The following is a 24,332-nucleotide window of genomic DNA, read 5'->3' on the forward strand; positions in this document are numbered from 1 at the left end:
ATTTAAAAGAATGGTGTTCTTCTCAGTTGCTTACAGACCCACAAACATTCGCCAACAAGCTGTTTCTCAGTCATCATTACAAGCTTAAGCTTCAAACAGAAAATCCATGCCCTAGATAAAGAAGATCACTTCTCTAATGTTATTTTTTCTACTTCCTCAAATAGGTTATACAGCAAGCTCTCTGCTTTGGCTGATTAAAACACACCATGCATAAGGGAGTGGGAGACACACACATGGAGTCAGACCCTCGATTTATATAATCTTCATTGACTTCAGTGGAGTGACACCAATTTATAGCAGGAAGGGGCTGCCTACAGACTCTTAAAGGATTGATTGGTAACATACAACAAACCATTTTCAGGGAATAAGGTGTTTTTGTGAGAATGATTCTTCCTCTGTCTTGACTATGAGACAGAAACTTTGCTAACGCAGACAGGGGCTACACTGTGATATTTATGATACCCAAAAGGAAATACTTTGAGATGCTCGATAGTCTAATTTACATGTTTATTGCACAAAAGAGCAATTTATTTACAGGAAGAAAAGTACCTATACATTTTAAAGCAGTTTTTAAAAGGGAATGATTTTGAAAGTGCAGAATAAGAGGACGTTTTTCATCTGTTTGGGTCTGTTCTTCCTCTTCTCTTGGTCGCTAGGAAGAAATACTGGAAAGTAACACTTCAGATAGTAGAGATCATTCATAGCATCTCCATCCACTTTCCACGCCTGCTTTGGCAGCCTGGCTTGTGTCATAACTATCTCAAGTTTATTTATAGTTCAGCTGTGTTATGAGAGGTCAAGCAAGGAGGAAGATAAAATCACCAGGGAGTCCAGGGAGGAAATTTGTTGTGCTGTTTTGAGGTGGGTTTTTTGTTGTTGTGTTTTTTTTTTTTTTTTCCTTTTTTTTTTTTTTAAATGTTTATCCCCAAAATAACATGCTTTGGAAACTGTCCCTTCTTTTCACTTCTCCATGTTCCTCCTCCATCACCATGGCTGTTTTGGCAGGGACGCTCTGGAAAACAGCAGCTGCTGACACCTCTTCCCAGAGCCCGCACTGCAGGTTGTGTGAGGTTTCTGTGTCAGTGGCCCTGGGAGTTAACAGAGATGGTCCTCTGGCTGAGGCGCTGGGGACTCAGCCTCAAGAAGTGCTGATGTGCTGCCCTCAGAAGTGTCCAGTTTTCAAAAAAAAAAAACAAACAAACACAGTTGTTTGGGACCAGAAACAATGAGCTGTGCTGATCTGGAAGAATTTGTGGGCAGGGCAGGCAACGACTGGCCTCATGGCTGGAGGAAGGTTGCTGCTAGCCCAAAATACCGAGTCCCAGCTCCTGTGCAACTGGGAAGGCTGCTCCCCATACATCAGCACTGAGGGAGCAGCTGGGTGCTAATTCCCCCCAGGACCGGTCCAGCTTCCTCCTCTCTTTCTCCTCCACATCATTTCCTTTTCATGAGTGTGGGCTGGGGTGCTCTGCAGAAGGATGTCCTCCATGTGGTAAAGAGGAAAATTTAAGACAGAGAGTTGTCGTGAGTCTTAGAGGTACCCAGCAGCTCTGGGGCAGCAGTGAGCACAGCCCAGGAAATCCAGGCTCTCCTGCCACCCCATGATGGCTCAGTGGTGAAGCAGAGCTCTCTGTGAGTTGGAACGGGGAAGATCAAGAACTCCTGTGAGCAAATACAGGACAAAAAATTTCCGTACCACTGCATGAAGGGCGTAGTCAGGATGCTGCTTCTTCAGCAAAGGCAGTAATGCAGCGATGGCAGGTTGGAGCTGGTTAATATATCACCTTCTAACTGGGGTTGAATAGATTTGCTTGGTAAGTGCAGCTCTAGATGAGGCCCTGATTTCAATATCATGCTGCCTATAACACATGACAGGGTCAACAGGCTGCTGTAGAGATCAAGAGAACAGATCAGCCTTCCAAAAATTCAATATTAATTATTGAATATTTATGTTTACTGGGGGGAATGAGTGATCAGAGTCTTTCTCCAAGGCTGTGTATGAATCTTTGTATTTCAAGAACAATATAAATCAGTCCTTTTTATTTGTCATTTATGTGAGATGATAATTAACATCACAAGCATTATTAATAAGGCATGAGAGACAGAGAGAAGAGAGGAAGCAGAGCAGCTCCCTCCCTACAAGTTTCTCTCTCTGCATTACATAGATTTATCATGTACCAATTCCCCACCCAATCTACCACATCTTTTCCCTTCTCTCTGGCAAATTTGGGCTTTGATAGCATTCATACACCACTGATTAATATACCTCAGCCATCAAGTTATAGCCCCTTACAAATATTAACAATTTTACCCTTGCATCAAGCCTTGTATCAGCAGCACCAGGTACCAGATCTGTCCTCCAGGGTGACACAGAGGGAGGCAGACGGAGGTCTCCAGGGTGGACGAAGGCACAGAAAAACAATATGTCAGGCCTAAAAGAGAAGTTAAAGGATCAGTACAAAGAATGTGCAGAAGAAGGTTATACAGACAAGACCTATCGATCACAACGGTCCTTCTGGCCTTCAGAATCCATTTAATAAAAGTTAACTCTCGTTGGCTTCAGGCCCTTCAGCCATACATCTCAGTCTGCTTCCAAAGAGAAATTATCATCCTCAGCCTCACAGGTGAGGAAAGCGAGGGCCTGAGAAAGTAGAACCACAGCCTAAGGGATACTCAGGTGTTTGATTTTAATGGGGTTTTGCCTAACACTGAAGTCTGTCAGGTGTGTTGGTTGAGAGCTTAATCCTCAGATTTACAGCTCCTTTGCTTATCCTAAGCACAGAGGCAGCTGGAGGTAACGGGAAGGTGGAGAGACGTCTCCCTGTGCTTTGGTCCTTCTGGGTGATTGGTGAATGAATGCACAAATTCTGATGCTCATGGGCAAACCGAAACCCTGAGAGCTGACGTTATGAGTTTACTGCTGCCTGCCCATCTAAAGAGCTGTCCTAAACCTTTGGTGTGGGCACCCAGATGTGGAAATGGAATTGTCTTCCCAGAACAGGGAGGAAAAAACTGCAGAAGGCTGCATGGACTACCCTGAGGACACCCTGGAGATCCTTTTTGATACTCAGCAGTGTAAAACCTGCCTTTGAACAAAATACATTTGGCAGAAGCATTGCTGTTGGTGAGGTGTGAAGGTGGGTGAGATGGTGTTTTCCTTAAAACAGATCACTGAAATCATGGCCATTCAACTGCCACCAAATTTTCCAAAGCCCGTTTAGTTTGGTTTGGTTTCAAAATGCTACTTTTTTCTGCCTTCTCCCTACCCCTTACAAAAAGTCTGTGCAAGCCAGGTTGCCACCAAAACAGCTTTTTGGCTTCTGTCCCCCACTGCACATGCCCTTTGGACCCCCAGACCAGGTCTGTGCCTGCTGGGTCAATGCATCTCCAGATGCAAAGACAAAATTGCAGCGACTGCTGATTTTCAGCTCACGTTTTTCACACTATTTACCGTGCGATATTGATATATTAAAATATTACGCCTAATCATAATTAACAATGATACTTAGCAGCATCTATATGGCTCTTCACACCTTTGAAGTGCTGTGCAAACACTCATTAATTAATCTTTGCTTCGGGGATCCTGTACAGCAGCCTCTTCCGCAGGGCACCAAAACCCGGTCCCCAGGTGTAGAGCCACGCTTGCTGGGACATGCTGAGGGCTGCCCATGGAAATGGAAACTGCTCCCCCAGGGGAGATTTAGCTCTCCACATCTCTGAGGTACTCAGAGCTGCGTTTCTGTCCCCAGGGGAGATATAACAGCAAAACCCTGCTGGAATGAGTAGTATAGACCAGAGAGGGACAAATGGTTGTGATGCTCATTGTCCCCAGCACTGGTGCTGGTCCGGCTTGGTGACCTGAAGTCATCTGATAAAGGTTGGTGCCTTTTCTTGGGTCAGCCCCAGTCCTGTGTGCCCATAAATATGGGGTCCCCGTAGCTTGCTGGAAGCTGGGATGAGGAAGGAGGGAGAGGTAGTGGTGGGAGAAAGGGTAAGGTGACAATCACAGGACCTGCTCCAGGAGCATATCACAGCAGCTGCCCATTCCTGGATGTCCTTCACACACCCCTCATCCCTATTCAAATTTGGTCCCTGTGGTGGATATCTCTCCAGTCTGTATTTGTGAGGTGAAAGGAGGTAGGTTTTTTTGTGTCTTGTGCAACCCGCTCAGTGCTGGTATCTCTGCCTGGATGAAATGCATCTTTTCTCAGCTTTTCACTGTCTTGCTCTGCAATCTCCACTCCCATCCCTCTGCAGAGCTCAGTAACAGCTTGCTTCATCTTCCTACTGTCAGCACTCTGCTTTGACCCTTTAATCAGGGGACTTGGCTTTTATCTGGAAGACATATGCCTTAGGTGTCTTGTATAAGGTGCCACACAAAGCAAATTCAGCCAGGCCTGCCAATAACACATCATCTAACCAGATGGGGATAAACAGACTTGAATTCATTTGCTCCCTTTTCTCCACTCAGTAGTAGCAAGCACCAGAGAAAAGGCTGTTACGAGCTTCGTGCAATGTCTCTGGGTACAGGGATTTTGTGCTTTGCATTTGAGGAGAGCTCAGGTCAACCTCACAGCTTCTTTCTAACAGGGAAAGTTGGCATTAATAAAGCGAGAAGCTTTTGGCCACTTCATCCCTGTGACATTGTAGCTACCAAAAATGAATGGTGTCATGAAGTTTTTTTTGTTTCTGTTTTTGTTTTGTTTTATCTCAGTGAAATCTCAGTTGTGCGTTTTTGTGCAATTCGGATAAAACAAGGGGGAACTGTGAGGCCCCCTAGGCGAAGATAAATGGTTTGTGTTGAATCGTCAATGGAGAAGTGACCAAGCTCATTTTTTTCCTTTGGTGACCTCAGCAAGATTGATATCTAGATCTCATCAGCTGAAGTGAAAGAGTTATTATTACAGAGCCTGGAGCAGAGCTGACATACTTGCAATGAATGAAGCTGTTTCAAGCTTAGGGAATTCAAATAGCCAGGCCAGGGGCATGCTCTGTATGGGAAGAGCAGAGATACCAGCATTCAAACCAACAAAACGGGTCTCAGACAGTCAAAAGATCAAAGAAATGCTTTTGAGAAGAACAGATTTTTTTCCAAAAATGTTAATTGGAATATTTGATAGTGGCATCATTCTCTCCCTCTCAGTTTTCATTTTCCCAATGCTTTTTAAAGCTGTTATTTTTCTTTAGGTATTCTCAGTCAAAATCATCCATTTTTCTCCTTGGGAAATTTAAAGAGAACATCCTTGTGAAGCAAATAGGTTTGATCAAGTTAAGAAAAGACAGACATGGAGACAGTTGCCTTTGTGCTAGAGTACATACCCCTCACGTAACAAGGCCAACCTCTTCCCTGTTGTGCTCTCTGCCTTGGGTGCTCTGGGTATACAATTTTAAGATGTGGACAATGACACACTATGAAAATCCTGGACAGGAGCATGTCCATGGGAGAGCATCCCTCGGGGTGAGTGGCAGGGCTTTGTGTTTATTATTGGGTATAGGCAATCCTGAAAGTGGGACCAACCCCCATGTTGTTGTCCTGGAATTTGCATGAATGGCAATCCTGATGAGCTTATATTTTAAATAAAACAAAGTGTGTGCCCATTTACTGATTGGGATTACAGGCACATGCAGATTAAGACCCTGATCAGACACCTACTGAAGTCAATGAGGGGAAAAAAATTGCAACCAGCCTCAGCGAGCATATGGCAGTCTCAGATTCAAGGTCATACGGGTAACAAGCAACATCGCTGATATCTCACACCCCAGGTGAATGCATTAACCCTGCTTGGAAACAGTCATATTTGCTCACATACCTTAGCCTGAGATGAGAAGAGCCAGGTCTGTGATCATGCTGCTTGCCAGCTTCTCCAAAAAAATTGACAGAGTGAAAGAGGTCTCAAAGACCATGAAACTTTAGGAGCTTAATTAAAAGCAGCATCTGGGCAATTTAAAGGAGAGAGACTGAAATTAGTGCCTCTGCAGACAAAGAGGCAGGCAGCACCTTGCTGCTACACATCTGCCTCTGCTCCAAGGGGGCTCCACAAGGACCTGGAGGCACCGCAGGGACAACTCCATCCGTCTCCTCCATCACCACTCACAAAACCACTGGCTCTTACAGGAGGCTGTGCAGCTGAAGACGAGGGTTTTACTTCATGGATAATTTTGTATACATGTTGGGAAAAAAGTTGCATAAAAAAAAAAAAAAAAGGATATTTAAGGTAAAAGGCATTCGTGCCTATTCCAAATATCCTGGTGACTCAGAAGCCAAAAAAAAAAAAAAAAAAAAAGCCAAGTAGGGCACTCTTTCCCTTTCCCTTTTTCTTTTTCTTTTTTTTTTTTTTTTGGTTATTGTTCACTCAGGTGTCAGTTCAATCACACTGTCCACAATGGCCTTTTGAGATGTGCCACAGCGTAGTTCAGCTTTGGGCCCCCTTAATCTGATAGAGCAGAGTGGTGAAAATAGGCAAGGACAGATGTTCAAATACTTTCGCTTTGGCAACAAGAGGAGCAAACGCAGTGAGGAGGTCAAGGGCCAGCAGAAGAGAAACGGAAGAAAGGCCACAGCTCTCAGTAAAGAGAAGTACCACGGCTCAGAGCTGCATGGAAGCGAAATAATGAAGTCAAGGACCTCACATGCTTCTGCTGCAGCTGGAAAATGCTTAAGCCTGAAAAGTCGGATTTAGATCTGTCATAATAACACTATGCATTTCAGATTGATTGAATTATAACTCACAGGTGCTCCCTGCTCCGCGCATTTCATCTTTCTTCCCTCTACAACAGGCTTTAAACTCCAGCACACGAGACAGATGAAAAAGATTGCTTCCCTGCATTCTCCTTAACACCGCGAGGTCCCCGTTGCATTTATAAACAAGTATTTCTACATGTAACGCTCTGAGGAGGAAACCCAACCGCCGTCAGTGCAGGCTGTTTTGATGGACTGAGTAAACATGATACTCTGGTGACAGGTAATTTTCATACTCCGCTGATTAATTCCAGAGCACGGGAACAATGGGGCTTTTTCAGCTGCTGAATAATGCATGTATGGCATTGCAACTGGTAAGCAGCAGGGTTCCCGGTTAGCAATAGAAATTCACACACCCATGCTATTTTAATAAGCTATCACTGTTAAAGAAGTCTATTTACGTTATTCATCTCCAACATTTGCACAAACATGTCAACTGGGGAAGTGTGTGGGGGGAGGTAGGAGGGAAAAATGAGGTCATATTCATATACACTTTCTTAGCTGTTTAATTTATATAAGCCTTAAAACAAGAAAAAACCCTACTTCCATGGGAAAGAAGGCACCATGACCAACACCTGAAACCTGAAAAATATGAATGCAATGAAAACAGGCTGTAGCAGAAGAGAAAGAACAGGGCAAGGATATGCACAGGGAGCTGGGCATAGGATGTTACAGAGCTTTGTGAGCCAGAGTTGTGCTGGGTTTCAGTCACCAAGCTGGTCCATGGCAGTGGCTCCTATTAGCCCACCCCAGACCTTTTGGAGCCGTCTGGAAAGTGTCCTCATCACCGTCTCCCCTCTTACCAGCCATGAGGTCCCAGAGAAACCAGACCTGACATGTTTCCCTGCTGCCCTGCTGCAATGCATTTGTGTTTGAGATAGGGGCCACCAGACTGGAGTTCAGGGCTGCTTCACTTGGGTTGTGAACATGGAGACAGCCAAAGGAAGGAATCGGCTCTTAATTATGGGATCAAGCATCGACTCACTCTCGAATTTTGGTGTGCTATGAGTGAGGTGATTCATTTCCTTAATTGTCAGTGGAGACCTACTCAATGCTGAACATGTGTACAAGTCCGTTTTTCTTGACTCCACTTAATATTGATCAAGGGAGAGATTCATTTGCATAAAAAAGAGGCATTTAGTATTGTCAGAGGCTCCGGGATGTCCTGTTTGTTTTTCAGCTGCAGCTCTAGAGGGGTGCAGGTTTTCCATAGGTTCTGGGCAGTGTTTGCCAGCCCCAAGGGGATATCTTGGATACCTGAGGGTATTTAAAATGACACTAGGTGCCTATGCTTAGACAACTGCATCGCACCCTTGACTTCCATTGATTATAATGGGAGTTCGGACAGCTGGACAGCTGAATTTTTTGTGCCGTAATCTGTGAGCTGAATACCACCCAAAGAAAATGTCAAAATCTCCTCATTTTCACTGGAGGCCAGATTTTCCAGAAAGCAGCTCCTATTCTGGCATCCGTTCAGCTGCCAAACTTTCAAGGGTGATCAAAGGCAAGGCTGAGTCCCGCTGAAGGAGAGGGGGTCTTGAGCAGGTGAAGTGTGTTTGCTACATCAGCTCGTCATACCCCACTGCTCAGTACAAAAATGGAGGTAAGCAGAATCTGAAGACAGACTTGCAAACCTGGAAGTCCCAGACCAGGGAATTTGGTGTGCACGCAATGGATCTCTGCACGCACAGCACAGGAGACACAACCACATGTGATCCCACATGTTACACTGTCAGAAATCCAGCAAATCTCACCCCAGGCAATAGCGTTGATGGAGATGGGCTAGTTGTTCCTTTTCTCCTCGTCTTTGTGTCCTCTATTCATATCCCTCAGAAATAAAGCTATTTTAAAGTGAGGAAAGCTCCAATCAGTTAATCTCATACATAGTTTCCACCTGCCATTATTTTGCTGGTTGGGACCTGGATGCTGGTTCAGCTTCATCCCCTACAACCTCACATCTAAATTTGTATTTGCATGGCAAGTATTGCTGTCATAGCATGCATTCTTTTAAATCATACTCACAAATTTTATTTCTCCTTAGCTGCCTGCGAGGTTTCCCTCTCCCTTTTTGGGGATTCATCTGTAGAAGATGGTGGGAAGAAAATTTCCTCTGTTTTAGAGAGCGGGGCCGTTTCCCAAAACAGCGTAAGAATTGTATATACATGTTTTTCAGGACATGACTATTTCACTACATAACGGTCCAAAAATTTTTATCATTATACTGGAAGCTTTGAGCTTAATTCATTTTATTTCATTTCTTTTGGCTCGGCAAATAGAAAAATAGGGGGAAAAAAATCTCCAGATCTTTGCTGTGGGACACCCTGGCGTGTATTCATGCGTGTGGGGGTCGAGGAGTGCCCAGCTATGGGAGGAAGGAGGTGGAGCCCAGGGCGGCTCCAGCATCACGTTGTGCAATGTGTTATTTCAGCCTCCCTGGAGGCTGGTAATTGCACACGTCAGAAAAACTTTAAGGTAACCAACACACGGGGTAATGGCTGCATAAGGAGACCAACTGGCAGAACACATTGAACCAATTTTCTTCCAGCCTTCCCCTCAAGTCTTTCTTTAAAAGCCTCCCCCTTCAGTCTGGGGAGAAGCATGAGAAACTTTGCCCAAGGTTTTCTGAGAAGCCAAGGGAGGAGGAGGAGGAGGAGAGCCGGTGATGGGTTACAGAACCTCATCTCCCCTTCGTGTCTCCCTCTTCTCCCTCAGCCCAATTGTAATTAAACTTGCTGTTGCACCCACTGTGCTAGACACTAATGGGAAAATGCAAATAGACAGCCTTACTCTGTGGGGATTATATTCCAAAAAGATAAAACGAGGGAGTATTATTCTCCCATTAGCGCAGCAGTGGTAGGCAACAGGGATTTTTAAAAAGTTATTTGCCAACGCTTCCAGCCAGCTTTGTAGTGTCTGCAGAAAAAAAAAAAAAAAAAAGGCATTTACTCTACTCAAACAAAGTTTTAAAGGAGCTGATTTCATCAGGACTGATTTTGGTTGTTTGCTGTGAGACACCCCAGAAATGTAGCCTGGTTTTCAGTGATTTGGCTTCTAATGCTCAAACCTAACTTAACCTGGCTCACTTTTTTAAACTATTTGATGAGCACCCACAGAGTCACTATGGGATTTTCCCCATGGAGCCCCACAAAACACTACTCTGCAGTGATGTGGAGGAGCCAAGGAAGAAGGAGCTGAAGGAGAGTGGAAAAGGAAGCTATTTTGAGCACAAAGCCTCCAGGCAGATGTAGCTTGTGGAACTATCACATTCTGCCTGAGTTATTGGAGCAAATCAATACTAATTATTTTAAGGCTGAGGCTTTATGCTGGGGCTTCTCAGAGTACTCCTGGTGATCTTCTGCTGCTTCTTTTGTAAACTTGCACTACGAGCTGTTATCGCAGCGTGCAGAGCAAGGATGCTGTAAGGCAAGGGGACATCCCACCACTTAGCCTTACTGTGCTCTCAAGCACCCATGCACAGCTTCTGCCTGCAGCATGGGGATGCTGGTGGAGGATGGAGTTCATGCTGTGAGTCCTTCGCTAGATGGGATAATCCTCCAAACTCCTCTTCCTTATGGATAGGACTATGCTTAGGCTCCTTGCTTTAGGAGATGAGTAAAGGACTTCATGGTCTCTTCAAGCAATCTCAACTAGAAATTGGGAGCCAAATGAGCAAGAGACCCACAAACCAATCCCTGGTGTCATCTCAAAGTGAGCAAGGAGACAGCATGTTGCTGAATCAGGTAAGATTTCAGCCTGGCCAGCACAGCTGAGGGCACATTTCACCTTCCCCACGCAGCAATGAACCTCCTCCTCTTGAAGAAGCCATTCCCTCACCATTGCCAAACTCATTAAGAGGATACAACTTGTGTAGTTATCAGCTACAGCATGAGACCAGGATGCTACAGACGATCCAAGCCTTCCCTTCAACCAACATAGCTGTTCATTGTGGCTCCACTGATACTTAAGATGAATTTCAAGCTCATATCTGCAACTAGCTCCCTGAAGCTCTCAGCCCAGTGGCTGCCCGACCCAAACCTGAGAGCTCTCCTGTGTTGAAGGCTGATGCTTCAGGTCCCATACTTACCTGTACCTGTCAGGATCACACCACAAAACTGACCAGCAGCACCCATCCCACTGTATTTTTATTATTTCTAGGAGCTTCTGCATCCCTTCTGCTGTCTGCTGATCTTCACACAAGAGAAGCTCAGAACCACGAGTGCTCTGCAGACTGACTCCTTCAAGGGTCCTGCTTTACACAAAACAAGGGAATGCAGGCTGGAATCTCAGCACTTTGCTGAAAAAATCGTAAGCACAGCATAGCTGGCTTTGATGCATGACATAGGTCTGGGGAGGGCAAGGGTAGCCAGAAGGTCAACCATAAAAATCAGTGCAGTGATATCCACTACCACTCAGTTTCTCCACATTGCAGGAGGGGTTATAATGTTTTTCTCTTATAAAGGCTCTTCTCAGCATTGATTTTATTTTTCTTGATTCAGTGCTGAAACAGCAAACACAGAAGTTTTTTTCATTTCATCCAAAATGAAATATTCCTTTTTTTTTTTTGGGGGGGGGGGGTGGGGGGAGTGGGCTTTTTTTGTTGTTGTTGTTACAACAAAACTAGTTACTTTCCCAAGCAAAATTCTGGTTTGAGATGTAATGTTTTCGTTTTGCAGGGATCAAGCTGCAGGGTTGTAATCTTTCCAAAAACAGTTTTCTTTCATGCTTCGGGGGTGAAAAACCTTGAAAATGTGGCATGATTTCACCAGTCTCAGGTTAACCAAAACTGACTTGTTTATGGCAAGTGAACTACCTTCTGAGAACTTGTCTCGTGTAGCTCCATTCTCCACTACCCCTTTTTTGTCTTTTTAGATTTGAAATTCTACAGGGAAGAGACTGACTTTCCGTTTGCACAGGGGAGAGCACTTTGAAGATAAAAATTGTTAGAGCAGTGCTAAGTATTGTGTAGCCTCGGAAGAATGTGTTATCAGCTTACAAAGCCACTTTGAAAAGTAGCATACACTCAAAGGCACCAAGATCTGTCTGTTAAAAAAAAAAAAAAAAAAAAAAAAAAAAAAAAAAAAGTGTAGGTGGGATTTACTGTCTGCTATATAACTTTCTCCTAGACCTTGACTGCACGAAGCACACTGCAAGCGAGGCAGAGTTTTTCGCAGTAACAACTGCTCTCGATGAAACTTGTTTTTAAGGAGTCTGTAGCAGCACGGGGACGCCGAAGCTTTCTACACCCAGATCCAAAAGACCTCCCCAGGTCACAGCAGATCAGCCCCGTCTCTGCAACGCCGTGATTCATCGGATCAAGTTTTATTAACAGCCAATTTGCAGGTGACTTTTCTTCTCAGGAATGATTTGTTAAGAACATCTGGGGGGAGAGAGGGAAGGGTTCCTTGTGGGTATCGCTGCAGCAAACTGAGTCATCAGCACAAACAGGGCTCCGAAGCTGGATACAAGCTTTGTGAGACCCAACTGTGCTGTACTGCCTTTCTGAGGGAAAATAACTTAAGACTTATCCCTTTCTGGCTAGACAGTCTCTCTAAAAGCTCCAGGGATGCCTGCTATTCCTTCAATCAGCAAAATGGAAAGCTTAATACAGACTCTCCCAGGCTTCCCCATACCTCTCCACAACCATCCTGGATCTCAGGTGTGTGCGTGAAGTCCAGATGTTCCTCCTACTCTGTAGTCACTCATGCATCTGCTAAGGGGCTCGTCAGCCTAAATAAATGGGAATTTCCCTACCCAGCCATTACAAAATGGCATCCACTCTTAATGGCTCTTTCCCTGTCCCTGAGGGGACTTGGCTTCCTAACGTGAATACCTTCCCAATGCATACACTTCTTTGCTGCTCCTCATTCCCACTCCAGGATCACCCATGCCCACAAACAAACACCCTTCCTCTTCACTACAGCTCCAGCTTGAGAGGGGCCTGATATGTTGGAGTCACTCTGAAGATGGCCCCTTTTAGCAGCTCTCTCTAAAATAAGCCTGGAAATCTGTGCCGAGGCTCTGCTGACGGGGAGGACATGGAGCATCACCTCAAAAACAGCAGCTGTCAACGAGGCGAGCTATGGGATCCCTGGGTACCTCCATCCCACGGGGGCTGCACCCCTGCTTTGGGGTGCTGCTAGAAGTACCCCTGCCCTGAGGGGCCTTCAGCTGAGGAGGAGGAGGAGAAGGGTTTGTGGGAAGGGATTGAGAGGCAGGGCTCCCTCTACCACAGCACCCCACTGCCCTCTGGCTCACGGTGAGCCCAGCTGCCTCCCACCTCCGAGAAGAGAATCATCCACCTAGAGGAACATGGGGAAATTCATTGAGAAATAAGGATAAACACTTCAAGATATAAGCTCTTGGCTAAATGGCAGCCAACCAGTTATTGTTATTATTTTTATTTTAGTTCCAAGGCTTCCATTAATAGTAAAAGCATATCCTGGAGTAAGAGAAGTGCTGAACGTGAGCCTGTGAAGCTGCTCACCTGATGGAGGTTTTTTCCAAGGACTTCATCAGCACTTTCCTGGTCTCAGAAGAAAAGGCTGAGCATTTCCCTACCTGGCACATCTTCCCCTCCAGGATCTGTTGTTTGTTTTCTGTACCTGCAGCAGTAACTTTGCCTGATTCCTGCTCACATTTAACTCCTGACTTGCCACAGACAAGAGAGCCCTTTGCAGGCTCTTAGGGTCATTCCATCTCCCTTTTGCTCTGCAGGAGCTTCCAGAGCCATCAGTGTCCATCTGATGACACGAGGTTTTCTGAGTATCACTGCCCACAGATGTCAGCTGATATTCCAGCTGCAATTTTAGCTACCTTCTGCTCTTAGCAATTTCTGTTTCCCTTCCCAGTAATACACAATGGTCACGGGATGCTTCCCAGTTGAAAACCCCAAAGCACCTTGCAGAAGGTCAGCAGCAGTACATCATTTCAGTAAAGGGAAAGTGTAGCACAGAGAGTTTGGAAGCCTCCACCCATGTTGCCACAGTCCCAGCTAAACATAGGCAGCTGTAGGCCATAACTTTGCCATTTCTTTCAAGCCACCCATGCTACAGCCCCAGAAGGTGACCACATGTTCAAGGTTATCACAGGATGGTCCCATGAACCAGAAGACATTTTCAGGATGTCTTAAATGTTTTCTGGGATATATGGGCACAGAGTCATTTTTTTCTGTGTGTTCACATCCTCTTGCTGCACCACACTGACTCCATGTGGTGCTGGCTGAGGGAAAATTAACCAGGAGAAGGAGGGATGGCTGTGATGGGCAGTGCTCAGAGGGAAAAGTCCACAAGCAGTGATGTTCACTTCAGACATTTCCTTTACTCAGAGCACGTGTTTGTGGTACTTATTGAGCATTTCCAACTACACATGTTCAAATGCTGAGTTAGCGGAGGAAAAAAAAATCACGCTTTTATAAATTTCACTCCAGCTCTTGTTGGGAGGGAAACTAGGGGTTGTGACCCTGAAAAGTGATTTGAAGAGCTACTTCTAGCTTGTTTTACTGTGGAAATGCTGTTTATGCAATCATAGCTTGTGTGTTTTCATCCTAAACAACTTTTGAACCTAATGGTCACTTCCCAACAAGTACAAAAGGGATGAAGTGTTCCCAAACCTAAGCAGTTCTTCCGAGTTTCATAAAAATGGGTAGCCAGTAGTTGAGAGAGCCCCAAGCAGAAGGAAGTGTGGAGACCCCCAGTCAGCATTAGACATGAGAGAGGCCAAATAGAAACACGCACACACACGCATGCAAACATATACGGCTTTCAGTGCCCCGGTTGATGGAAAATCCTAACTTTGTCCCTGTGCCAGAGAATACAAACAGCAGACACGAACCCTGGAAATGAGGCTGCTTTGATCCTGCCGCATGCTGAATCGCTGATCTCCTGTGGAATTTGCCCTCCTGAGGCTGCAACAAAGAAGTCAGATGAATGCGAGGAGGCAGGACTGCAGCAGCCACCTCCGTCATTCTGCCCACGTCCTCCCTCGCCCCTCTGCAGCTCCCCTTGTCATTTGCTTGCCATGTTCTTACTGCAAACACTGCTTCACTTAACCCGTGACTGCTCTGCCTGGACCAAAGCAGACAGCATGGTGGGAACCCCTGAAAGGACAGAGCCTTCCCACGGTGATGCATCAAGTCGAGCTAACAGCATCCCTGGGAGATGTTAATGAAACATATCCTGCCAAGGGGGGTAATTCCAAGGGCTGTTAGGGCTCAGAAGTCCATTGCTTACAGGTCAAAGCTCTTGCCTGAACCCCTGTGCTTGCACCTAACACATCCCATGCCCCAAAGCTTCATGAGCTGGACCCAGCAATGACACACTTCTAAACCTGCCCCAAACTTACTGAGATGAGACAGCGATTCCTAAGGAGGCTTAAGCCCTCCTTTTCCCCACTGCATGCTCCTATATTTTGGCAACAGACCCATGGACGCAGCCTGTCCCCTTTTCACGTTGGGCTTGCATCCATCTCCAGCCTGAGCTGCAGGAATGCATGAGGACCTGAGATGGTTTCTCCGGCCCCTTCCAGTCTCCATGCTGGGAAATCAAACCAGTGCCATTCTCCCCTTACTTACTTTGTCTGTAAAACTGCAGGGACTTGCAGAGCATTAAGCATAGTAATAAATAGACCTGCTCTTAGCATGACATTTTGTGGCAGACCCAAGAAGCCAACGAGGTACTGGCCCATTACTCTCAGAGCTGTGGAAATCTACAGTCAATGACAGCTTCTGCTGCAAAGACCTGCAGGTGGTGGTTTATGCATCTCCATCCCCACCTCTCTGCAGGCCACCATCTATCCAGCTGGTGGGCGCTGCTGCTCCCAGATTACGATTCTTAATTTGGAGAGTTTCTTTTGACATTTTTACTACTGCAGAATGATGCTTACATGCTCACGGGAGCACGCTGTGCTCAGGGAGGATGAAATTCAGCTCCTCCGATTGCACCCAGTTTCTCCCTCACACTTTCTTTTCTTCCCTTCCTGATTCATTTATACTCAACTATGAAAAATGTCACAGGTTTTGCAGGAAAAGCGAGGGTCTGACCAAAGCAAAAGTCAACTCTTTAATTTAAAACAGTTGAGGGGGGGGACACAATTCAGCGAAGCTGTTCAGCTAATGCACAAACAGTTTGTAATTACAGGAGCAGGCTGGGAAAACAGCACCTACCTAGGGAATATTCTTATTAAATAAAGCAGAATTCTGTCACCTTCTTAATCATGAAATATTGATGAAACTGTAAGCAGCCCCTCTGAGGTTTTAGCCTTTGCCCTCTCCCTGTGTGTGTGTGTGTCCACAGAAAGACAAAGGGGAGGAAAAAAAACTCAAAGCCTAACGATGGAGTTGCAGAATACAAACCATGCTGCTCCGTGCCAGTGGATTTTGCTGAGGTTGCATGGGCATATGGATTGGAGAAATAAAAATTCTGCACTCACCACAACCAGAAACTTCCTTTAGCTTGATTGTGAATAATGGAAGGGTGATTAAATGCAGACAAGTAAGAAAGGACATATCAAAGGGAGGATGGTCCCATAAGTCAGCAGGGGAAGTACCAGGTGTCGATGTGTTTCCTCACCTTGAGCCACTCCATGTGTATTGGAAGCAGCAGGGGGCTACTAGGCTCCAGCTGTTCCGGGGTGTTAACTCTTCCTCTAGCCTTACAAAGCTCTGTTTGCAGCTCTAGTGCTTTATCCTGGGTCAAACAACAGCTGACAACAGGAAAACAAGCACTGGGGCCCATCTCCATCAGCCAAAGGCCAATCAAGGCAGCAGCAAGTTTGAACATCTGAGCTCTGAGCATCCCTGCCCTCCTTTGGGAAGCCTAGGGGTCCTAGGGAAAATGATACCCAAGAGACTGCAGCTTGTGAACAAAAACTGGATGCACTCAATATTTGCAGCTGTGCCTGGATATCTGAGGGCAAGCAGCCTGGCCATACCCAGGGGTGGCAGGAGCTGGGAGGAGAGCCCTCTTCCACCGCAGGCTGAAAAGCCCTGAGCAGTAAGAGGCAGGGATGATAAATAATATCAGTGAAACCAAGAAGTTTAGGGAAGAGAAGTCACAGCCAAATTTTCTTCCCTTCACACTTCTCTTTTTCAAACCATACTAACCATGCTCCACTCCACTTCTGTGACCCTGTGCCATGGTCCTACCCCTGAGAAAGGAAGAAAGGAAGAAAGGAAGAAAGGAAGAAAGGAAGAAAGATGGGAGCTTCCCAGAAGAAGAGATTTTGGGAACCACAAGAACTGGAAGACCAGTGCATCACCAGTAACAATACCCCAAAAGCAAACATTCAGCTGGGCCTGGGTTTTTATCTCTTCAGAAAGGGGTGGATGAATGATGCTGGGGAGAGAAAAATAGATGGGAAAGCAGGGCTGACCATGAGGATTGGCCAGGAATAATAGTTGCTACGTGAGGTTATTGGGGCTTTTCTCTCACAAAAGCATCGCCTTTGGGAGGAGAAAGTGATGGTGAATGAACTAGAAAAAGGGACCGGGGCCAGGCTGGCTGGAAAGCAGAAGAAGGAAGGATCAAAGCACTGGAGGAGGATGGAGGACAAAGATGGGAAGGCTGCAATAGCTTAGAAAAGGAGAGATGCATCAAGCAGCAGGGGAGCCTTCCCTCTGCCCGCTGCGGTAATGGGGCCTTTGTTCTGCTCCTTTCATGTTCACGCACACCCCGGTCCATAAGGGCAGCCAACGGGAGCGGCATCAATCACTCGCTGGTCCCAGCGGAGGGCAGGGCCTGATTGATTTGCTCTCCCCGATGGTTGGCTCTGAAAGGACACGCTCTCATTACCACTCGTTTCTGGGGCCCAGTTATTTACTCGAGGCCTAGTCGCTGCAAACCCTCTGACTGGAGTGGATTCTGTGCCGTGACTTCATCTCAACTGCCCGAGAAAGCTGTGGGAAAAATAAATAGATCCATAATTAAAAAAAAAAAAATCCCTGAACTTCAGAAGTTGCTGCTGAAACATCGAGCTGGAGCTGTGGATGATTTTAGTGTTGGTCTGCTCCAAATTCCAGTCATGTTTGTCACAGGCCTGCAGCCGCTCCAGTTGTGTTCCTAATCACCCCTGAAAAGGCCTCACTTCCCTGATACACCAGGCACCCCAGCGTGGCTGCATCTGGGGCCATGGGGTAAGGTGTTCCTGCCCCTGCTCTTGCATGCCCAGATGCTTCAAGAGGGCCTGGAGAGAACAGGGCTGGGCTCTGGTCACCAGAGCCAGAGCTGGAGATGTTCTGCCCAAGGGTGAAAGCTGGGAGATGGAGGCATCCAGACCAGCCTTGGTCTGTGGTCAGCTCAGGTCTCCCAGTGGGTCTGGCTCAGGTTATATTGTACTTTCTGCAACAGTGCTGCAGGATAAGTCAAATATACACCTAGGGCAAAGGATCATCCACTTCAAGAAGTTTTTCCCATCTCCACATACCTTAAGCATCCCACCAATTCCAGCCATGGGTGTAAGGAAGCTGTACTATTACCTACTAAGCCCACTACAATGATAATTAAACAGTTTAACTTCAGCCTTTAATTATTCACCATTTAAAATCCTTCCAACCTACATGTTCATGCATTCTTCTGTCATGCTTAGCTTTAAGGAAGTCGGCCTGGGCAATGCTGCGTTCTCCTTTAAACATTGCTCATGGTGCTGCAACAAGTGGCAGGCGCTGCTTTCTGATCCCTCGCCTTGCTGAAGCCCACCCGGTGGGATGCATCTCAGCGTGATGCTGCTCAGCTGCTGCAATGGGCTGAACACTGTGGAGGATGTAGAGGTTCACAGACGAATGAGCTTGCTCTAAAAAAAAAAAAAAATAATAAAAAAAAAATTATGTACCATCCTAAATCTCCTGCATGGCCTGGTTGGAGGGGACAGAGTCTCAGAGGCTTTGGGGGTCAGCTGGTGATGAAGATGCAGGGTTTGGATACAAATCAAAGTTTCTACATACTTGGGAACAACAAAATTAGAACACTGCAGTTAGTTTAAAGCAAGTTAGCACCACCACAGACTGAAAGAGCTGCTTTAGACCTGGATTCTGCAGGTGATGTCCTGCTGAGCACATCCTTACAATTATCCTGCTCCCTTTCCTGTCCAAGGAGCTGGGTACAGTACCAGGTCTGCAGCCTGATTGAGCTCTGGTTTCTGGGACAAAGCACACCCTGATTTCAGTGCAAGGTGCATTAGGTAAGGACCAGCACAGCCCATGTATCCACAGACAGCTGTCAGCTAGGCTGCTAATGTCTGAACTTCACCTCCAAGCTTTGATAGTTCATTATGCCTTTTCATTAGCTGCATTTTACTTCTGGAAACTACCATATATCTGTGGTACTACATCTTTACAACACAAAACCCAAAGGGTTTTATACCCTCCCATGAGTGTTTCTAACTATTCTCAGCTCTCAGTGCTAGGAAAATCTGCTTCTCCTGGCTGCTTACACTGCTCATGTATGCAATACATTTTCCAGATTCCTTCCACCGTCCACTCCTTTTTTACTAGAGATGTGCTCCAGAATGGGAACAGATTAAGCCAAAGCAGAGGAAACACTGGAAGCAGGTTGGCTCATCGGGGTTATAGTAGAAATCTATTCTGAAATCTGTGCAAAGAGACACAGTGCACAGACATCAGTACAGCCCTTTGGTTTGCATAACTTCAGTCTTGTTTTAATAAATAAGCATCCAATAGAGGCCACCATCCTCAAGAAGTAAAATCCCTATTTTCATTAAAAATAGATGATACAGTAGTATATTAACCAGGATATGATGGTGATTTCATCTTCTACTCTATGACAAGGCACAGCAAGGGCCAACTGCTACATAAGGGATGGGGAGCCCTAGGGTAAGGGTAACATGGAGCCATGGCAAGGTACAAGCTGCATCTTACCTGCAACAGCACCCTAAACACAAGTCTGAAGTCACCACTTCCAGACAACGACTTTCAGCTGTCATAGCTGGTCATTTCTGCCCTGTATCCCTGCCTGCTTAGTTCTGGCTCCAGTAGAGCTCACCTGGTTTGTCCCAGTTCAGAACTGGACTCTCCAAGCTCTTCTAGGATTTATGCTAGCCCAGTAACCAGAAGTAATGACAGGGAAGAGGTCCTGTTGCATGAAGCTCTGCAGAAACATGAGACAAGAGGCAATATCTGCCCCAAGGATCTCACAAGCTTTGTAGATGAAACAGCAAATGGCACAGAAGAGAGAGGAAGACATTGATTGAACATGGCATAGTGTTGCAGGTTGGGTGTCTGAATGCCACACAATGATTATGCTACTACAACACTCCTTAGACTTGTATTTCCACCCTAATGCACTAAATCTTTCTGAGGTTAAGCTCACCCAATTTAGGAATACAAGTAACCTCAAAAAGCTCCATTTTGGAAGCCTCTGCTCCCTGGGAAGCCAGTGACAGAATGATGACATTGCTCTAAATTCACCTCCAGGCAAAGCAGGCTTAGTCACTGCTGTGAAATTGTTGCCTTCTTTCCTGCCTCTCTCCTGCCTTTTCCGACTGCTCCCCATTTGACACTTTTCACCGTGACAGTCATCAGCCTGCGTATAACATAATCAAAAGGCTGCTTCTGGCTTCAAGCCGTTCCAGAAAAAAAAAATTCCAAGCAACCTACATTAAAATGCAGCTCCTGTCCTGTACCTTCCTCCGATGTAACTTTCCGTTCCTTTCCTCCTCCCCATGCTTTTGGGTTTAGGGTGTTTTGTTTTGTTTGTGTTTTCTTTTTTCTTTTTTCTTTTTCTTTTTCCCCGTACTATCACATTATCCCATGTTGCAATTGTAAAACCACATTATAAAAGCAGCCAATATTGAACTAATTTTATCACAGGGCTAGTAATAAAGTTTAACACCAACTATAATATTGTTGTACAACAGAAATATTGCAACAGAACAGTAATATCCTGTTAAATTCATTTTCCATCCAACACCACAAGATCTGTTGAAAGATGTTAAGGGTGAAGGGTTTGTAGGTTTTTGTTGTTGTTGTTTGCTTTATTTCTGCAAAGCACCACAAATGTTTAAATTTCATGAAAAAAAAAATACATCACAAGTCTGGCAGTAATCATTCTGGTGATATGTCTTACGCCTTCATTGTCTGAACAGTAATGGATAGCTGCAAAGCAATGTACATCGTTAGAACCTGTTCATGGAAAGGAAGAGGCAATTTTAACATGGTCCCATCACTGCAGTATCTTGTCCCCTCGTAACGCTTAATATATTTATTCTTAGGCACCCCAGGGAATTAGATGCAATTATCCTTTTTTTCTCAGGAAAAGAAATGGGTAAAATGTTAAGCAGCTTGCCCCTGGTGACACCAGAAGTTTTATGACACTTCATGGATCTGAATCAGCATCCGTGGGGCAGCGTCTGGGCTGTTTGCTCCTCCCATGGGAGGAGGACAAGGATGGCTAAATGCTTTATCTTGCAACCATCCCTGTCTGAAAATGATGGCTACTTTCTGCTGCCTCCGAGGAAGGCCTCATCCACCTGTAGGAATGCACAAGATTAATTAAAGGCATTTTTTAAAAACCAATTAATTTAAACAGGTAGAAACCCTTGTGTAGATGCTCTCAGTGGATTTAAACCTTTATAAAAAAAGTCTGTTTAACTTGAGGCTGTACATTTGCCAACTTTGTCCCAAACATCTTTTGCATTATTTCAACTGCTTTTGTTTTTAAAGCCAATTTTAATTAAGCTCATGCACTCTCTGTGGTCAAATCCCAAAGGGTCTGTAAAAAGACAGGCAGAGACACTAGGAAGAGGAGCCCAAGTTGTTTCAAGGCAGTCCCAGGCATCACAGCACAGCTCTTTGCTGGTGCCAACTCATTTTAAGTTCAGTATGTAGATGGTGAGACATGATGAACTTACTGCCTCCATAGAAATTAATCTAGGTATTAATGAGTTGATTTGTCCACAAACAGGAAAAGTGAGACTCCCCCTAAAAAAATGAGCAATGGTGAGCAGCTTGCTATGGAAAATCACAAGCAAAGCAGGAGGACACCCCATGTCTCACAGAGGACAGTGCTGCTGGCTCCCTGCCTTCTCCCAGAGCAGGGCTAAATGTGTCCTGAGGACAACGTTCAAGCATGAGCTTTTCAAGCTCTTCAAAAACTATTCTCTTTTTGAAAGGTCCTTTAGTGGTTCCTTATTTGTTAATGCATGTGCCGAGCAGACAGTAGACTGAGCTCTACTCCACTCTTTTCCATCTTGCTGTAACTGCAGTGCAAGGACACTGCTGCTCCCAGGGTTTCACTGTTTGGGTTTGGTTTTGCTGTGTTTAAACCCCCTTCCCTCCTCTGAGCTAAGGCTCAGCTTTGATTTGTCAGTCTTTGATAGTCCCCAGAATGGAGATGGTCATGCAGTAGTTAGTGGGTGTCTCTCACTGTTGTAGATCTTGGCTCTGAGGACAGGAATGAAAGCCCATGGAAATCTCCTGGTCAGATACTCCATGCAGCTATTCCTTCCAATATGGGCATTTCTATTACCATGAAATAACTATGAAAACACAGACTTTTTCAGTTAGGAAGTTCACAAGCATTGTCTTAAGCCTACGCCCTCGAAACGTCTTTAAAAAATCTGCCCTCCTGCAATCTGAGGACATTTGTCTTGTGCTGAGGTTTACTATGAGAGCTGAAGTGGGCAAGGAATGGTCTCCAGGACAGCACTGTGTGCATGCATGCATGCACGAACGTTACAGCCCCAACCAGTATGCCCTGGTGCTCAAAATAACTTTACATTTCTAGCAGGAACTGTAACTTTCACAGGAGCTTTGCTTAAAGTAACAGATTGAGGATGAGAGGAAAAAAATCCACTCTGAGAGGCTTTGCATTGTTAATTTATTCCTCCAGAAACTAAGAATTTTGTCGTGGAGAGAGATAAAAGGGGAGAGGAAAGGTCTTAAGGGCCTGTGAAAAGCTGCAAGAAAGAGGAAAATCAAAGGACAAAGTCACAAACCAGAGAAAACCAGATTTCAAGAAGATTTTCAGAAATCAGGTGGTTATATATTAGTGGAAGGATTTCTCTTGGCCATTCTGCAACAGAAGCTGCAGAACATAAGAGTCTGTGAGCCAGGTAAGTGTACATGAGTCAAGCAGAAGCTTCATTGCAAGTGGAAAGCAGAAATGCAACAGGAGAGCTGAGCTGGTGAAAGTTTGCAGGTGGACTCTGGGAAGGAGGTGGAGGATTAAATGACTTCAACAAAATGTGACAAGAATCAAGATGTAACAAGGGGACTCTCACCAAGCAATGCTTTTCTAAATCTTTTTTTAATGTTTTCTAAAGATGTGCTTTGATTTCTGGTGGGAACAACAATAAGGGGATTTCCTGTTGCCTTGCATCTTAAAGCACTTTGTGATGCAGTGACAAGTGGACATGAAAGGGACCTTTCTGAACAGCCACAGGTTTATACACATTCTACAAAGGTGGAAATAACATCACAAAGGGAACAAGGTTGGAAATAAGTAAGTCCACTTAAGACACTGTCAAACTGCTGTCTACTAGTAAAAAAATAACATGATTTCCTTTCCTCTTTCCCCAAATTTACTTTTCCACCAGGATAACTATTTACTTAACTTCTCTTAAACTGTCCCAGATTTGCAACAATTTAAATGAGTAAGACTTTTTACATTATTCCCCTACAGTGTGATTTACCCTTGCTGAGAATTTTGATCATATCCAGAAAGGTAAAATCAATCCAGCTTGAAGAATGGTTATGTGTAATCCCATAGTGCAGCCCGAGGGAGGCTTAAGAAAAGAGTATGAGGGTGTGAAGCCAAGACACAGGTTTGAAGGCCAGGAGAGACTGATAAAATCAGCTCAGTTTATCTAATAAAAGAGCATAGATTTCCGGAAATGCTCCAAAGGAAACCCCTGAGATTACATAGCACAGCTGCGGTGGAGGTGGAAAGTGAACCCAACACGTCCTGCTGCAGCAGGTCACCTGCAAGACCACAGTTCAATTCTTTTAGACAGAAGTAAGCTAGCATTTCCTATATATTTCATGTACATTGGAGTACCCTTTGCTTTTCCTATATCTCACATGACTGTGACCTGGGACCGTGCCCTCAAACAGGCAGCAAAGTAAATCAGAGAGTGCAAATTGCTTGAAAAACTTGTGCAGGTGGATAATGAAAAATGGAGCCAAAAGCAGTTCTCTGTGAGGAGACACTGAGAGCAGCTTTTACTGAAAACGGAATTATCACTCCTGTTGGCATCAGATGTTCTTTCAATGTCTTTCCTGAACCCTGATATTCAATGCAAGAAAACTAAGCAAAGCCATTACATGGATGGTTAAACCCAAGTTGTCTTCTTCTGAATGATTTATTTGTATGGTTTCAATGTTGTCCTACAACCAGACAAGTAAATGGTTTTTTGTTTGTTTGTTTGTTTGCTTTTTAATAATAATAATGATTTACTTCTCTTGTCTTTACTTACCAGAAGAAAGTTTCAAAGTTGTCTTGATAGCACGTCCTTCTCTTCCCCCTACAGCTGCAAAGCTTGTATCTCATGTCTTACATGCCTCTTCTGCTTGCTGCCTTTCTTTCCTCTGATCCTAACTTTGAATGGATGGTGCCTTCACCTGAGCACCACCAATTCTCTTTTA

The 24,332-nt window shown here is 45.1% G+C and overlaps 1 long non-coding RNA gene across 1 annotated transcript; it reads right to left on the reverse strand.

Moving 5' to 3' along the window:
• Window positions 1-364: 364 nt before the first annotated feature.
• LOC311432924 lies at window positions 365-2,650 on the reverse strand. The gene is made up of 3 exons (XR_014690431.1): window positions 2,521-2,650; window positions 2,312-2,432; window positions 365-1,662 (listed from the first exon to the last, which is right to left on the reverse strand). It is a non-coding gene; the product is annotated as an uncharacterized lncRNA (long non-coding RNA).
• Window positions 2,651-24,332: the final 21,682 nt, after the last annotated feature.

Source organism: Aythya ferina (assembly GCF_964211825.1).
Source record: "Aythya ferina genome assembly, chromosome: 2".
Lineage (NCBI taxonomy): Eukaryota > Metazoa > Chordata > Aves > Anseriformes > Anatidae > Aythya > Aythya ferina.